The following is a 13,764-nucleotide window of genomic DNA, read 5'->3' as shown; positions in this document are numbered from 1 at the left end:
CCCTACCTGTCCTTATCCCCATCCTTATCCTTATTTTCTTCGTTTTCCCTCAGGTAGATGATGAAATAGGCTATTATTTTGGCGATGGCACAAATGTCCCAAATGGAGGATAACGTGCCTCTGGAGTCGGCGTTCTGATACCTGATACCTGATACCATCTGTCAGAGTAACATGGGCAGCATTGCATTGGTGCCAACAGCCATGCGCCTCCATGTGTTTCTCAGTATTTTTAGGATAATTGGCTTCTTTAGCGTTGTTGAGATAATTCCATATTCTGAATCTGCATGCCAAACTGAGCCGAAATCCAAATTTTCATGAATTTTGGTGCCCGGGAACCTGTTTAAAAATCAATTTGAAGTTTGTATGGGAGCGATTTGTCGAATCACCCCTCGTCGCATTTTGTACTGGGTGGAGCTGTCAAACAGTTACCCAGCTGTCAAAAGGTGATTTTGAAAAATCACTTTGAAATTGATTTTAGGTACCAAAATAACGTTCTAAAAATCTGCAAAAAATCATAGTGGGTCAGAAAAAGGTGCTCTTTTGCATAAAATCAAAAAATCGATACATTTTTCTTAATTTAAAAACCCAATTGTTAACATGAAATACAGGGGGGGGGGATTATTTGATTGTTCACATGCAAGGCTTCTAGAAAACAAAACTTCATGCTAAAATATCGCAAGATGTAATGCATATGCGCTGTAGATGCGTAGTCGAGTCGGTACCGACTGGTACCGTCGGTAAAGATTGGTTTGGATCAAGGTTTGGATTTACAAGTCACCAAGTGGCGGCCGGGCCGGAGTCAAAATCAAAGCGCCACGTGAGGTGCTGGCCTCGATTATGTCGGGTACTCAAAACGTTGTCGACCAGTAACAATAATATTATTATTTTTATTCAATACCTGTTGTTCCCAACTGCCCGAATATTTCCTAGAACACCCACTAACAGGCACTGTTTTCGTTTACTTGCAGAAAATCATCACGGGCGTGCTGTTTGTGAATGTCTGTTCCGCTCCTCGGAACGAACGAGCATCAGCAGACGCGGCGCGAAGAGAAATATTACGACATAGGTGCCCGCGAGAAGCAGCATTGCCGGTGCCGGTTCTGGTGGTGACGATGAATGAAAATAAAAATAGCTGCCAAAGGGAGCAGCAGCAGCTAGAGCAGAAGACGACGGCTGTGAGTGGCAGCCGAGAGCGCAATAGAATGGGCCTATCGCGTAGTGAAAAAAGTGCAACGATGATGCTAGTAGCAGGGCTGGGATTGGTGTTGTTTGTCGTCGCGGCGACGCTGCAGCCAACGACCGCGGTTGTCATTGAAGAATCAGCGTCGAGTGCAGGTGTTGGTGCTAGCGCGCCGACCGTCGTCAGTGGCAGCGGGCTCGATGATGACGGCGGCGGCGGTGGTGAAGGTGGGGTTAATGGTGATGGTAGTGATGCACAAAAAAGCTATGTTAGTGATGGTGTCATTAATTATGGAATTCAAAACAACAAGAAGGAAGAACCGGCTTGGGGTCCTGGCAGAGCGGAAGCGGTGCTGTCCATTGGCAAGAGAAGTCTTCCCACTACGAATGCTCCTCCGGCGTATGATTCGGATTTTCTAGGTGAGTTGATTGCGCTTCATGCAGAAATAAATGATCCAAAGCCGAGCTTCGATAAGAGAGCTGCAAACGATGGCCTCTGTCGTACAGGTTCTCAATGTTATGCACGTAAAAAAACTGATGATGCCATAATTTTTCTCCGTCTCATCACTTCTCGGACAAATTGAACATCTCTGCACCTTAATCAATACGCATCCAGGGATGGTAGCCCGACCAGGAGGAAATAAAGCTCTTCGGGCTTACATAGAACTTAAATTTTCAGTTACACCGCATAATAGCTCAATTGACCAACTGTTATTGCTATTACAGCATCGCCAAATTAGCTACACTTACATAAAGAATCAATGTGACAACTGTTTGGAAGCAACAGGCATCCACGCACAATATGTATGTAAGTTCTACTTCTTCGATCTTCTATATTAATCGCATCTGCCTCGTCATAATGCTGTTCCATGGAATGATGATGATGCATTCGCTTGCCAACTGCAGTTATACAAGATTACGTTACAAGATAACATTATATCAGAAAAATAAAAGAATACATGTCCTCTATGGGTCTCCAGTTAGCCTAATGGTTAAGGCTGGATCGCCAATCCGGAGACGGCGGGATCGATTCCCGTTCCGGTCGGGAAAACTTTCTCGACTCTCTGGGCATAGTGTATCATTGTACTTACCTTTCAATATACACATTCATGCAATGGCAGGCTAAGAAAGCACTTCAATCAATAACTGTCGAAGTTGAAGAGAGGCAGGCCAAGTTCCAGTGGGAACGTAGAGTCATATAGAAGAAGACCAAGAAAATGAACAGGACCTCTATAGCCGCAAGATACAAATAATCCGTTTATTGCATGATTTTAGAGCCTAACAATCCTTGAAACAGTCGCCATCTTGAATTTTGAGCCGCCTTCTTGGATATGTTGGTCCCCATGCCAAATATACCCATATTGAATGGTTTTATAACCTACCCTTCCTTAACCTTCCGTAACTCGCGCGGTTGGCCACCACCGCCAGAGCCACGCGAATTCTGAGTACAAAAAGCGAGATTTTTTTCGACGTGATGTACAAAATACAACAGCGCGATCGCTCGAGGGTTAAGTCAGTTTCCATCTCGAATTGTTGACCGCCATTTTTTGTGTCGCCATCTTCTGGTCACCATTTTTAAACTTCGGACATCTTCCTCTTGCCAAATATATCCAAATTGCATGGTTTTAGAGGCTTCTTATTATGGACAACCACCATCTTGAATTTTGAGCCGCCATCTTGAATTTTGGATCGTCATCTTGGATATTCTGGTCGCCATTTTTGGACTCCGGACATTTTCGCTATACCAAATAGACACGAAATGCATGATTTTAGAGGATAAAACTCTTTACCACAGTCGCCATCTTGAGCTTTGGGCCGCTATCTTTGGTCGCCATATTTGAACTCCGCACATTTTCTCCCTACCAAATATACCCACATTGCATAGTTTTTGAGCTCAAAACTTTATAAAATAGCTGCCATCTCGAACTGTAGGCCGCCATCTTTGGTTTTGAACCACCATCTTGAATATTCTGGTCACAATGTCTGGACTCTGGACCATACCAAATATACCCATATTTGCATGGCTTAAGAGCCTAAAACTTCTTTAAACAACCGCGGTCTTGAGTTTTGGGCCACCATCTTGGATATTCTGGTCATTATTTTTGGACCATGAATATCTTCTCCATATTTAGTGTAGAATTAGCGTTATGTTAAAATACACATAAATAAAAACAAAAAAAAATCTTCTCCATACAAAATATGCCTATATTGCATGGTTTTATAGCCTACAACTTCTTAAAGCAGCCGCCATTTTGAATTTTGGGCCGCCATCTTACGTGTTCGCCATCTTGCATGGTTCCCATTTTTGGACTTCGGACATGACCCCCATACCAAATATACCCATATAGCATGGTTAAAGAACTTTAAACTCCTTAAAACATCGACCTCTCCTAGTTGTGGGCCGCCATCTTGCATTTTAGGTCGCCATCTTGAATTTTTGGCCGACATCGTGATTTTGTGCTTTCCATTGATGATTTCCGCATAAAATTCGGCATCCATGCAAAAGTTTGCGAAATTCGGCGCAATTTGATGTGTCGCGTGATAGAATTTGGTTCAGTTTTATACATGACCAGTTCACCGGTGCTGGTCTGGACTGCTAAAATGGCCATAACACCGGAACGCCTGGACCGATCCGCACTATTTTTAATAGCAAACAATTCGGTAAATTTCCGGTTCGATTCGAGATATAATCCGTACAATCTATCAATGGGAAGTGCCTTTTTTTGCGCACAGACATACATACATACATACATACACACATACAGACATCATCTCTATTCGTCGAACTGAGCTGATTGGTATATGTCCCTCGACTCTCCGAGGTTTCTATCGGAACTTCGTTTTTTGAGTGAACATATGGCCTTTCAGTACATTTCGGTGTACAAGATAGGCAAAACAACATCATATGCGATAAAAATTGTCCATCCGCCGTACATATACGCGATAGTGTCTCAGTACTCATTTAAACGACACAATGCGTGCATCCGTATACGAATCTTGGTTGTTGAGGAAACGGTTTTACCGATCATTTTTGGCCATAGAAATGTGTATGAGTACAGTTGCAAAATTATTTAATTTATTATTTTAGATTATTTGATTTATTATTCCCATCTACCCGGGGAAAGAATCGGGATGAACGAACGGGTGATAACGTTCCGAGAATATTATAGTAGGTATGTTGGACCACCTCTCCAGTACACAAAACGTGCAAAGGTTATCTTCTGTGTTCAATGCTCCCCACCCTAGCATAAGCGTGTATGTGTGTGTGTGTGCCTGTGTGAGAGCTGGTCTACATCTGCGTTGATGGAGCGGATGATACTTTGCCTCCGGTCCGCAGTCAGGATCGTCCGGTTCGGTTCGGTTCGGTCGGTGTCTGTCTTTCTCCTTCACCATGCACTTCAGTAGCCATTGGGAGCAGAAGCGTGTGTATTCATGGAAAAAGCTAAAAGTTTTTATTTGAAATTTCTCGACCAACCGAGGAGGGATAGAAACCCGAACTACGATGGCAGGCAGTGAACTGCTGATGCAGGAGATACTGGAAGATACGAAAACTCGATTAGCATTGAGTTTTTTTTTTGTTCAGTTGTCTTCGCCTCTGGAAACTGCATTTCAGCGCAAAGGTTGCTAGTTCAAAAAGCTAAGCGTGTTAACCCTTTTTAGGAGAAGTTAGTCGGGCACAGGTCGATGATTTTCGCAATGTTTTTCTACCTGATGTTGCTTTTTCCAAGAAATTAAACTTCACATCAACGTTATCAGCAGCTCTAGGCACACCTTAAAGTATTAGGTATTTAAAATTTCCTTAAAATTTCTTAAAATTCAGTCATGATTGAAATCTGGTACTAAAATGTTGCTGGATTTTTTTTGAGTTTTTTTTTTTAATAGTAGACGAATTTTCTTCTGAATCTTGGCGAGACAACTATTTTTTAAAAAAGCTCTGGTCCTGACCTTGCGAGCAATAATTTGAAGCCCAGTTAGTGTTTGGGCGGATCCGAGAACTATCATAAAACCATTTTGGATTCATGGTTGATTATTTTGTTTGGTAAAGGGCAGGATTCTATGCAACTTCTGAAAATATACAGCTTATGGGATGTCTCATGGTGGTTGGGTATATCAACATCGAATAGCGGGCATAATATGTTATGTTTGACTCTTAGTCTACGAGTGACATTATCAAAGAAAGCCTCAATGAGTTTGCCAACGAAACTGCAGGGATGAAATCGAAAATATATTTCCGAACTAACTTCCAAATGTATTACTGAAGGAATTGCCAAATAAACTGCCGAAATCATCATACATATAAAGTATCTAAAGAATTATCGAATAAATTTCCAAAATAATTTCTGAAATAAACAATAAAATTTGCAAAGATATCACCCGATACTTACCTTACCGGTCAGGCTAAGGCCGGGGTGGCCTCTGCTGTACATAGTAGCCGCCTCCACTCCACTCGGTCCATGCCAGTTCCGCACTCTGCGTAGGGTCCGCCCGCAGATCGTCCTCCACTTGGTCGACCCACCTAGCTCGCTGCGCTCCACGTCTTCTTGTACCGGTCGGATGGCTCTCGAGAATCATTTTAGTCGGGTTGCTATCCGACATCCTGATGACGTGACCCGCCCACCGTAGCCTCCCGATTTTCGCGGTATGGACGATGGTTGGTTCTCTCAGCAGCTGATGCAGCTCGTGGTTCATTCGCCTTCTCCAAGTCCCGTCTTCCATCTGCACTCCGCCGTAGATGGTACGCAACACCTTCCGTTCGAAAACACCAAGGGCGCGTTGGTCCTCTGCACGTAGGGTCCATGTTTCGTGCCCATAGAGGACGACCGGTCTAATCAACGTTTTGTAGATGGTTAACTTCGTGTTACGGCGAACTTTATTCGATCGTAGAGTTCTGCGGAGTCCAAAGTAGGCACGATTTCCTGCCACAATGCGCCTCTGAATTTCTCTGCTGGTGTCGTTGTCGTCGGTCACCAGTGAGCCCAAGTACACGAATTCTTCAACCGCCTCGATTTCATCACCGTCGATATGAATTCGGGGTGGCGGGCGCGGTGATTCCTCCCTGGAGCCCTTTGCCATCATGTACTTTGTCTTCGACACATTAATGACTAATCCGATTCGCCTGGCTTCACTATTTAGTCGGATGTACGTTTCCGCCATCGTCTCAAATTTACGAGCAATAATATCAATATCATCGGCGAAACCAAGCAGCTGAACGGACTTCGTGAAAATCGTCCCACTCGTGTTTATTCCCGCTCTTCTTATTACATCCTCCAAAGCAATGTTGAACAGCAAGCACGAAAGACCATCACCTTGCCGTAACCCTCTGCGAGATTCGAAGGGACTCGAGAGTGTCCCTGATACTCGAACTACGCACATCACTCGATCCATCGTCGCCTTGATCAACCGTATCAGTTTATCCGGGAATCCGTATTCGTGCATAATCTGCTTTAGCTGTTCTCGATCGATTGTATCATACGCCGATTTGAAATCGATGAACAAGTGATGTGTGGGCACGTTGTATTCGCGGCATTTCTGCAACACCTGGCGGATGGCGAACATCTGGTCCGCTGTAGCGCGTTCACCCATAAATCCAGCCTGATATTGCCCCACGAACTCTCTTGCAATCGGTGATAGACGGCGGCATAAAATTTGAGAGAGTATCTTGTAGGCAGCGCTCAGTAGTGTGATCGCGCGGTAGTTCCCGCAATCCAACTTGTCGCCCTTTTTGTAGATGGGACACACAATACCTTCCATCCATTCCTCCGGTAATACTTCCTCCTCCCAAATCTTGGTAATGACCCAGTGTAGTGCTCTCACCAGTGCTTCTCCACCGTATTTTAGAAGCTCGCTTGGTAGTTGATCTGCTCCAGCGGCTTTGTTGTTTTTCAACCGGCCAACCTCCTCCTCAATCTCTTGAAGGTCAGGGGCCGGAAGTCTTTCGTCCTGTGCACATACTCCTAGATCTGTTACCACGCCACCTTCGGTACTTGCAACGTCGCCATTGAGGTGCTCATCGTAATGCTGCCACCACCTCTCGACCACCTCACGCTCGCTCGTGAGAATATTCCCGACGTTCTTCGACGCGTGGTGATAACTGTCGAAAGTTTTGAGCGCATGCATACAGCGACTAAGTAGTGATCCGAATCTATATTCGCACTGCGGTATGTGCGGACATTGGTTATATCTGAGAAGAATTTTCCGTCGATTAGAACGTGGTCGATTTGGTTTTCTGTTTGATGGTCGGGTGATCTCCAGGTGGCTTTGTGGATATCTTTGCGGGGGAAGAAGGTGCTTCGGACTACCATACCACGGGAGGCTGCAAAGTTTACGCATCGCTGGCCGTTATCATTCGATACGGCGTGCAGGCTGTTTCGCCCGATTACCGGTCTGTACATTTCCTCCCTTCCTACCTGCGCGTTCATGTCGCCGACAACGATTTTCACGTCACGCGGCGAGCAACCATCGTATGTTTGCTCTAACTGCGCGTAGAACGCTTCTTCTCGTCATCGGGTCTCCCTTCGTGTGGGCAGTGGACGTTGATGATGCTGTAGTTGAAGAAACGGCCCTTAACTCTCAACATGCACATCCTTGCGTTGATCGGCTGCCACCCGATCACACGTTGTCGCATCTTGCCCAACACTATAAATCCTGTTCCCAGTTCATTGGTGGTGCCACAGCTTTGGTAGAAGGTAGCCGCTCGATGCCCGCTTTTGCACACTTTCTGTCCAGTCCAACAAAGTTCCTGCAACGCCACGATGTCGAAGTTGCGGGGATGTAGTTCGTCGTAGATTATCCTGTCACATCCTGCGAAACCTAGTGACTTGCAATTCCATGTTCCAAGTTTCCAATCGTAGTCCTTATTTCGTCGCGTGGGTCTTTGCCGATTGTATCGAGTCGTATTTTCTCCTATGTTATTCGCAATGGGGATTTTTACGGGTGGCTTATTGGGCCTACGCCAACACTCCTGCCTCGCCGGAGGGCCATCGTGCCAGTTCTGTTTAACGTCCCAACCAACATTGGGACGACCACGCTGATGGGGCTACCACCTTGGATCTAGCTGGGCGTGGTGCACCGTTTCTTACTCAGCCGCTGGATGCCAGAACAGACGCTGTTTGAGCCGCACCTCCTTGGTGAACAGACACTCGGATCGTACCTCCTCAATCTAGCTGAAGTCAGAAGGACAACAGTGCCCAGGCTGCACTACCAGCTAAGCACACAACTCTTAGCTGGCGGTCTTTGTCATCGCTTGACCCGTGGAAGCATGAGGTAGGAACTTGTGAGGACCAGAGCTATATTGGACGCTCTCCTTATCGACTCACCGTTTTGCAGATATCACCCGATACACAGATTAAAAAAATTGAGAGAGAATTATTGACGGAATTTCCAAAGGAACTAACTAAAACAAAATTTCAAAGTATAAGATGAAGAAATTTTCCAAGGGAATTGCCCAAACATTTTTCTCGAAGAGTAGCCAAAGAAGGCATTGTTGAAGGAATTTCCAGAGAAAACGCTCAACTGAATTGCCGAAGAAATGTTCAAAGGATTTTCTGTAGGAGTTTCCAAACAAATTGCAGAAGGAGATCATAAAAACTACTGAAGGAATCCCCAAAAGCATTGCTGAATGAATTCCCAAAGAAATTCCGAAAGTAATTTCCGCAGAAGTTGCCTGAAGAAATACCGAACAAATTTTCAAAGAATTTTCAAAAGAAAGCGTAAGGAGTTCATAAAGAGATTTCCGAAATGTTCTGAAAGTTTCAAATGAATTGCCGAACAAATTACCAAAAGAATGACCGTAGCCGTTTCCAATAGAATTGCCGAAAATAAAATCTCATGATATTATCAAAAAGTTTTCTTAAAATTGTCTGTGAGATTCCAGACGTTTAGACTTTACTAAGTAATACCATATCAATACAATCGTCACGTAGTGTACAAATTTTCAAATAGTTCAAAACTGGTAGCATATTGAAACGCCAGCGCCACGTAGTGAACGAATTTCGAACTAAATTGTTTTATACTTGAAAACCTTTTATTCTTTTCAGAAACTTTGCCAACGACAGTACACTTCCAAGTGGCCCATAGTGAGCGAATTTCCAACTATTTTTTTTAGATAAAAGCTTACGCATCGCAATATTTGCTTGTCTCAAGAGCAAACTTATGTGTCTCTGACAGATTTCGGGCCGCTGGATCTGAAACCGAGATTTGATCCAGCACGTGATAATTTTGAGATATACCTCAATATGTAAGGCAAAATAGGCGATTTTAGATTTTTTTTGACTGCATGCCATTTACAGTGGAAATATTTTTTTAAGCAATCAAAGCATCAATTCGTCGATAAACATCCAAATTAACGACTCATGCAAAAATATACAGTGGCTCAGAACGTGAGACATATAAGGCATTAAGGCATTGAACAAATACATGAGCAGGAGCGAATAACTGGCACATAACTGCAGCATACCAAAATCAGGTATCATACCAAAGCAAGGTATTGGTCGGTTATCCTGGTATTCGAAATACCATATTTTGCTATTGTGTAGATATTGAGATATTGGTTTGGTATTGAGGACTGCTTGAGGTATTATGCAATTAAGGAACCCAAGCAACACACTTGGACATTAATAAGTTCCTGCAATTTGTATGCAACTATATTGAAAGTTATGCCATTTGAACCAATCGTCTTATTAACGACTAAATTGCAACCAAAAAAGCGCAAGAGGTGGAGCCAATATAAAACATCCATACGTGATATAAACGGTTTTAATACGCAATCGAATTATAACCAAGATACAACTTATGGTCGACTTAAAAAATGGTGACCGATTCGACAACTAGTCAGCTAGTCACCACATTCGTCACTGCCATTTATTATGCATCAACAGTTTCGTTCATGTGATTAATAAATTGTGTGCATAGCATAAATATACCGCAAATATTAAGGCTGACCGAGAACGTCAATTTGGGTGCCGTTCCAGATTTATCGGTAAGTCACGCATTTTGGCTCCGTATTTCTAACGCGCCTCAGTCTACCTATCATTTTACGAGTGAAAATTTAGGTATTTGTGGTAAAAATTAACTCGCCATATTGCTTTGGCGGAGTACATTTCAGCAGCTTATATAATGCACCCATAAAATGCTGAAAATTAATTTTAGAATTTAGAAAGATACTATTTGCTGAATCATGTCTATGGGAATCCGTATTGACAAAGTACAACAATGCTGCACGTGGTACACGGAACCGCCAAACTACCAAAAATTGGATTCTTTTGACGCAATCCTATAGTTCGGCCCAATAAGTCAACATTTGAGGGTATCGATTAAACTCACGCAAGGTAAATTGCCTTTACCTCCAACTAAAAATATACTCAAGAGTAGGTAAATTCCACTCAAGACCCCCTTCATTCAATATCTGCATTTACCCAAAATTGGCTTATTGGCCTCAAGGACCCCCGTTGGATAGACGCATCTCTGTTTATTTACGACAACATCTGTGAGGAAGAGAGGGAAAACAACCTAATTTTGGGTAACTAATCAATTTGATATACTCATTTTAGGGTAATATCGACCTAAATAAGGTAGTTTGAATTTTCCGTGTAGTACATAAATAATCAAATTTGGTTTGATTTTTAAACAGCAGACACTTGGACGTATACTTCCCATTTACGTCGACAAGAGGCTGTCCATTTATTACGTATCGAAAATTTCACGTTTTGTGTAAAACATGTAAATTCATTGTGAATTTTTTTCGTGGGAAATTCCTAATATTTTTGTACGTAACGTTAGATTTCTCAAAACCCCATATATTCAAATCTTCCCAGTGGTAGGTACCAGTCGTTCAGTACTGCGAAAATAAGGCAGATTTTTTTATTGGGTCAATATTATACTTCCAATCACATTATTTTTCTATTTTACCACTTTAATATTATAAAATTTGGAATATGTCGATAAATTTATGAAGAAAAGGTTACATTTTATTCGTAAATGATTTCGTTAGTTTTGAAACATTTTGATTTTTTATAGTGCATTTTATATTTTTCGTGATCACAAAAACATTTTGCCGCACATTTTGGAACTTCTATCTCTCCTGTCAAAATTGTTCGTTATGTTCTAAATAAGTTCCAGGTGCAACATGTTTATAACAATCAGAATCAATGTTTTGGTTGATTTGGTTTGTAAACGGTTGTAACTAAGATTCGTTGAAACAAGCAGATTATACTTCAGTTACAAATTGGTTTCGCAAGTTTCGACTAATGATGACGTTTGTTTTCATTTTGCTAGTTGTTATAAAACTGTTACACATCAGTTTGGCATTAACAACAGGATTTTGATAGGTTTTAATTTTGTTTGTTTCATGAAAACTCAGTTGCAACATGTTTGCAACGTTGATCATTTCCATATTAGTTGCAGGTGCTACTTGGGAAAAATCACCATTCCCGAGCAGGAGAAAATAGCTGAAGCTCAGGTATGGAAAACCGAATACCTACAACCTGAATGAGGAGGGTCTTGCACCGTTTGGGCAGGTGTACCTACAGGGGATGGCCAAAATGTTTGGGATAGGCAACTTTTTTTTCTCTCACAAAAAAGTTCAGCATGCTATAACTTTTCATAGAGCGCATCAAAAAATCTCAAATTTTGACTGTTTGTCAACCTATTATATGTGCATCATTGGTACAAATTTGGGCTTGATTGATTAATATTTCGCAAAGTTAGAACCGTTCGGGTAAAACACCTTTTTTTAGACAACTCATTTTTGAGCTGCCATATCTCGGAAACCAGTAAACCGAATTGAATGAAATTTTGAACGTACACTAACAATATGTGAATGCTTCACAAACTATTAAAACATAGATACTTTTTAAACGTTGAAAAAAGTTATCATGGATTGACACTTTTTGGACTTTTCTCGAAAAAATGTATTTTTTTTAATGTGAATAAATTTTAGTGTTGATATCCAAAGATTTTCCACTTCTGTTCTCAAATTATCTTTAATCAGATATATTAGAGCCTATTTAGATTGAAGGAAAAACACATTTAATATTTTTTGTGTGGTATTGTTAATTTTACTTATTTTCCTCTATATGGGTAAAAATTTCAACCCGATATAACTTTATTCGCCGTGAGAAAATATTACATTTTATAACGTCGTATTGAGTATCAATATATTGTTGATAAACGTTAAAAAATTCATTCAATTTGGTTTACTGGTTTCCGAGTTATGACAGCTCAAAAATGAGTTGTCTAAAAAATAGTGTTTTACGCGAACGGTTCTAACTTTGCGAAATATTAATCAATCGAGCCCAAATTTGTACCAATGATGCACACATAATAGATTGACAAACAGTCAAAATTTGAGATTTTTTGATGCACTCTATGAAAAGTTACAGCATGTTGATTTTTTTTGTGGGAGAAAAAAAGTTGCCTATCCCAAACATTTTGGCCATCCCCTGTATTTTGGGCACTTGCTGCTATAACTAAGTCAACTTCAAACCGATTGATTTGATTTTTTTGTATAGAGTTTGATGCTGCACGTGCCTAACTCTATACAAAAATTCAAATCAATCTGTTTGAAATTGACTTAGCTAAATATAGTGGCAAGTGCCCAAAATAGGTACACCTGCCTAAATAGTACAAGACTCTATTAAGAAGCCCTGCATAAGAGGTAAAATACCTAAATTGATAATTCTGTGCATAACACGTGAAATGACATCAGGTATGGCAATACCTAAATAATAATCGGCGATTTTTTCTATACTAAATAGGGATTTTTCCATAATTAAATAATACCTCAACCAGTTTTTTTTTTAGTTTTTATTAATGTGTATTTTAACTTAAATGCTAATTCTACACTCTTTTAACCAGTTCCAATCCAACACCAAACTAATAAAATGTTGAGGTTTTTTATCAATACCTACAAAATACCAAAATAAGTTATTTTCAATACCTGGGTAACCGACCAACATCTTGTCTTGGTATGATATCTGACTTTGGTATGCTGCAGTTATGTGTCAGTTGTTCGTTCCTACTCGGATTTGTATGAAAAAATCGTTATAATTGAGACATTGCAATACCTGTTGCCATTATTCACGTGGTATTCGTAGAATACATACCAATTATTATTTTAGGTATTCTACCTCTTATGCAGGGCTCCTTAATACCTCATTCAGGTTGTAGATATTGGGATTTGCATACACTGAAACCTCCATTTAAGTCGATGCATGGCTGATCGAAAATAATTTTTACCGTGCAGGTAATGACTATACTATACAGTTTAATATTTTTTGACAAACCTCCTTTCTCATGCGAAGTGTTAAAAAATATAAAAGTCTTTAGTTTTGTCATTGCTTGAACGGTAAAAATTATTTTCGATCAGCCATGCATCGACTTAAATGGAGGTTTCAGTGTACCTGAGTTTGGTATTCTGTAGCTATTTTTCTGCTCGGGTAGCAGGAATGAATAACTGACACATAACTGGAGTCTCGGAGACGAACCAGCCTCGGGCTGAAAGTCTCGATAATAAAGATAAAAAAAAAAAAAAAAAAATAACTGGAGTCAGGTATCATAACAAGACAAGGTATTGATCGATTATCCTGG

The 13,764-nt window shown here is 41.1% G+C and overlaps 1 protein-coding gene across 7 annotated transcripts in view; it reads left to right on the top strand.

The window, feature by feature from the left end:
* LOC109623365 (low-density lipoprotein receptor-related protein 1) overlaps nucleotides 1–13,764 on the top strand; it is an 880,389-nt gene that overhangs the window by 34,560 nt on the left and 832,065 nt on the right. For 5 of the 7 annotated variants that reach the window (XM_062842854.1, XM_062842856.1, XM_062842855.1 and 2 more), the window contains one exon: nucleotides 969–1,599. The exons of the other annotated variants lie outside the window; for them this stretch is intronic. The gene's annotated coding sequence lies outside the window, so the exon portion shown is untranslated. The remainder of the gene's footprint in view (nucleotides 1–968; nucleotides 1,600–13,764) is intronic. 7 annotated transcript variants of the gene reach the window in all.

The sequence above is a fragment of the Aedes albopictus genome, chromosome 3 (genome assembly GCF_035046485.1).
Source record: "Aedes albopictus strain Foshan chromosome 3, AalbF5, whole genome shotgun sequence".
NCBI lineage: Eukaryota > Metazoa > Arthropoda > Insecta > Diptera > Culicidae > Aedes > Aedes albopictus.
This window is presented reverse-complemented; position numbering and strand designations above follow the sequence as displayed.